This window comes from Pyxicephalus adspersus, chromosome 3 (genome assembly GCF_032062135.1).
Source record: "Pyxicephalus adspersus chromosome 3, UCB_Pads_2.0, whole genome shotgun sequence".
Taxonomy (NCBI): Eukaryota; Metazoa; Chordata; class Amphibia; order Anura; family Pyxicephalidae; genus Pyxicephalus; species Pyxicephalus adspersus.
The window spans coordinates 17,714,152-17,718,828 of record NC_092860.1 but is presented as its reverse complement, the minus strand read 5'-3'; the positions used below and the strand labels follow the sequence as shown (position 1 = coordinate 17,718,828).

The 4,677-nt window shown below is 39.6% G+C and overlaps 1 long non-coding RNA gene across 1 annotated transcript in view; it reads left to right on the top strand.

Annotated features, from left to right (window-relative positions):
* Positions 1-4,677, top strand: part of LOC140327659 (uncharacterized) — a 26,529-nt gene that overhangs the window by 12,535 nt on the left and 9,317 nt on the right. The window contains exon 3 of the long non-coding RNA XR_011920066.1: positions 4,144-4,177. This is a non-coding gene — a long non-coding RNA (uncharacterized lncRNA). The remainder of the gene's footprint in view (positions 1-4,143; positions 4,178-4,677) is intronic.

Here is a 4,677-nt window from a genome sequence, read left to right as displayed (position 1 = left end):
TTCTTCCTGCCATTATCACAGGTAACAGTGACAGCTTTCCAATGTTTCTTCCTGCCATTATCACAGGTACAGTGACCGCTTTCCTATGCTTCATCTTGCCTTGGGCGCTGATGCAGATGTGTTACTTGCAAACCATCTGCATTGCCATATGTCCCATGTCTCTCACACATACACCATTCACAATATATGTAGAAAACACACACCTTCTTTGTCTTGTTTTTTGCTACTGTATCTGTCCACCCTCCATCACTCCTATCCCATCACCACATACTTTTTAGTCATTATAGCTTCTCTCCCCATCTCATTTCTTAATCCCCTCCACTCCACATAATTTCCTTTCTTTCACCTCCTTTCATTCTCACTCTCTCTGCTGTCTCTCCCCCCTACTTTTCTCCATCTTCACAGAACACACACAGGAATTTGTGCTCCCCCTGCGCAGATGCGATCTCTTGATAGCTTCACATTTTCATTCCCCAGAGTCTCAAATTAACCGAAAAACATAAACCAGAGCCCCTCATCGCTCCCCCCTATTCTCCCCATCTCTTTACCCCTCCATACTGTGCATCACTCACCCCCATTCCCCCCACCCGCATTTCCTTCTTTGCCAGTGCATTCTTGTAACTGTCACAGACAGCTGAAAAACGTTAAAATATAAAATACAGAGCGGGAGTAGAAGCCCCCCACCCTCCTCCAAGCCACATAGCCCCCTTAGTTCCCCCTTCTTGCAGCAGTGTGCAGAAAAACCACAGAAAGTGAGTGTAGGTATAGGCTTATGTAAATGAAATCATTCATAGAGATTTATAGTCAGGATGTTGTGGCGCTGGCTGCCCTCCCGCCAATAGTCCATTGGTACAGCCAGCTCTCTCATCACAGGGCCATATAGCACAGGTATGGTCAAAGCAGCAACACCCGCCTCCAGCTCCGAATATATAGAGGTCTGCACACCTGCATGCATAGCACAACTCCACGTCCCGTGACACAGGCTCTGATGCTCAGCCAACAGGCTAATGGAAACCAGCGAGGCCAAGAGAAGTTTACAACTCCCAGGATACAACTCACCTCCATTCTCACTCTCACTTCCTATGCTGCACAGCCCCCTCCATCATTTTCCCGCTCCTTCCCCCAATGCTAGACTAATCGAGCATTTATTCCCTTATTTTACAACATTTACTTCACTATTTCTTCTTTACGAAGCGGGGCTGAATTTAGTCATGTGTGCACCCTGGCTACTTTTAAGAAACATTTCCTGCAACCTCTATTCGTCACTAATAATGGGCATTTAAATATGGGCATGGCATATATAATAAAAAATAATAATTACTTTGGGAATTGCTACAATAGTTGCATAGCAGTTAAAACATATCTAAAGTATGGTCCATTCTATTAAATTTAATTTTCTTTGGGATGGTAGATGGGATCATATCCACTGCAATTTTTTCTATTTCTTTCTAAGTCTGGGTGCAATAATTTCCTTTGGAAAAGAGCTTTCATGATCCTTTCCCATGACAAAAGACTAAACAATACATGAATGAACTCCTCTATAGAGAGGGAAGGCACCCCGCTGCGCTCTTTTCCCTTCACTTTCATTATGATCGTTCCTCGTCAATGGATCCACCAGCACAGACAACGAGCGCTGTACACACACCAGATTCTTGTCTGATATCAGCCTTGAGCCAATTATCGGACGAGAATCATCTGACATGTGTATGTAGCCTAAGGCCTTGGGATCTCTGACCTGTCTGGATAGAACCCCTTGTGAAGACCGAGCTCAAGCTTCGTCCCACTGTTGGGCCAACCTGGAAAATGCATATTAATCTTTTTTCCATTCCATTCTTCAGAAATAAAGAATGATATAAAAGAAAAAACATATCTAGAGTTTTATTTAGAAAGTGTGGGAGTCTTATCAATTTTTTTTAGGGGCCTGTACTTGTTAGGAGTACTCCCTCCATTTATTCTGGTGATGGAGCATCCAAAATAATACAATTGTAAGCACAAAAGAAGCAAAGGCAAATTTTCCATTGGGGACATCCAATTACAACTAAGTGGGTATTTTCCCTTTACATCTTGTTATGTCTTCAGGACATGAAGTAAAGGAAAATTTCCCCAACAGGAAACAGACAGCATGAAGACACTTGCCAGGGATTTTAACTAGGTTTGTGGAATCGGAAAACAATTATTGGGTACCTGGAGTCGGCAAAAATGTTCCTACAAATTTCCTAATAAATTCATACTGTAATAAAAATGAAACAATGTTGTACAATTTCCTATTTCAAAGATCATAGCCTGAAAGTATTTCTCTGCCATAGGAGTAAAGCCCAGTGAGTAGTTGTATTACTAATGTGGAGTCCAGCAGAGCTGTTATGCAGTCTGACATTCTTACATAATTTGTATATGGATTATAAATTACAAAACGCATTTTTGGTTTCTGCTCTTTGAACTGTGATATGAATTGATATACTTTAGACTGTTTATCTAAAATTTGTTCTTTATATTCTTATAGATTTTTTATATACCATTAGTTTATAGCTTCTTGATAAAATAATAAATACAATCATTTTTTTTCTGTTTAATCCTTAAGGTTAAGGAAAGTCTCCAACTTCTTTATTTAAAAAAAGCCACAATAACATAGATAAAGCTATGTGTTATACCCAGACTTTAACAAGTTAGGGTTCTCAATAGTAGCTTGGATCATGCTGGAAGTCACCAGTTTGGGTAGCAGAATGGGTAGTGATTCCACTTCCTAGCCAGTAGATCTTTGATTGGTTCACAGGTTGGGTCATACCAAATACTTTAACAAAGTTTGGGTCATACCAAAGATGCAGGGGACCAGTCAGGCTGATATCAGATAATGTAATTGTGACTTCAGCAACCTGCCGCAGTGAGCACCATATAAAAGCTCTATTCCTAGGGCTACGTACACACGTCAGATGATTGTCGTTCGATAATCGCCTCAGGGCTGATTTCGGATGAGAATCTGGCGTGTGCACAACACTCATCATTTATGGATGGAAAGTAAAGGGGAGAGAGCGCAGCGGGGTGCTGCTCCGTCATTCTCACCTTTTCATAGAGCAGAATGGTTCTCTATGTACATCGCTCGTTCATGCATCGTGCAGTCTTTTGTCGATAGAATGGATCAGGAAAGATCCTTCCCAACGACATGTATTTGCATATGTGTATGCAGCCTAAACCCTGTACAAGCATCAGATTACTGTTATTGGAAACAATCTTAAATAATCATTTCAGTGACAGGAGAACAAACGAGTTCTGTACACACAGTGCTGTACTGTTGTATGAAGTAGTGGAGAGGGAGGAAGAGTAAGTACCATCCTGCTGTACTCCTCCCATTGGAAAGAACAGCCATCTTTCCCACTTAGTTGTTCATCAATAATGTTGTGGCACTTCAAATAAACGGCCATGCTTGTCTCAATCATCCATCATGTATTGTGCTTATGTAGCTTTCAACTGTACAGTAAATTCTATTAGGCAGGGTCCTCTTCACCTCCGTTGTCATTGTTTGCACTTGTAGGTAAGTAGGTTTGTCATCTGTAGCCTCTATGTATTGTACAGCCATGCCTAAAATTTTGGCAACTTGAAAAAAAGTTTCTAATAGTAATAAAAAAAGTTCACCCTGCACAACATAGAAATTGCCTTCATATAACTGTAAAATTGCTGATCGAGGCAATAAACTTTAATCACTCACTCTTGTTGGCACTGATAAAATGCCTTATACAGTATATTGGGTTATTTTAAATAATATAGAAAATACATCATAAGTATATTAAAAATAAAGGAGTCAGAGGTATCATAAACTGAGCTGGATTCAGAGGTTTTATGTACCGACTTCCCAGTTCTGGTTTTAATTCTTTCCAACCCCCAAAATCCCCCTCAAAAAAGTTGTTTTTTCATACTTGAATTAAATTTTCCTTATGCAAATAAAGAAATCATGGTACATTTACACTACACTATTATATACATGTATTTGTTTTTATAAATTTGGATTGGATTATTTTTTTTTGTAAAACAATTTACCTGTCCCATTGTTCTTACATTCCTTTCTTTTGATTTTCCATCCTCCACCATTACACATTTACTGAAGTTACTAATCTGTCTTATTTGCATCTAATGTTTTCTTTGATCTAATAGACAACTGAAGCAGGCCATTGTTGTCATGGCCAAGGTAAGATTTTGATGCTCCAATCTATTAACATATAAAGACTGGGGTTTTTTTATTGTATGTCTTGTTTTGTGCAACACCCAGCAACACCTAGTCTATTGATGGTGAATGTTGATGAAAGTTTATTCAAATTATACTTAGCATGACACACATGGAGAGGCCTATTTACAGCATGTTCGTGATAAAGAACCTTTGCCTCTCTGCCCAGCAAAGAAAACTGAAAGAGGTTTCACTTGCATACAATCTTAAATACAGGTGACGCTTCATACCTCACCAAGACAAATGTGCAAAGTATGTTCCTACTTTAAATCCCTCATCACATGACAAACTTTTAATAGGACTAAATGGAATTGCAGGGCTCAAAATTTCCGCAAGCAATGAGGACCACCGAGATCCTAATTAGGGACAGGTTAATAAAAGACGTGAGTACATTGATGGCCCACCCACATACTAGGAGCGATAGAGAGTTCTGGCTACAGGAGTAATTATTACTTTAGGAATAA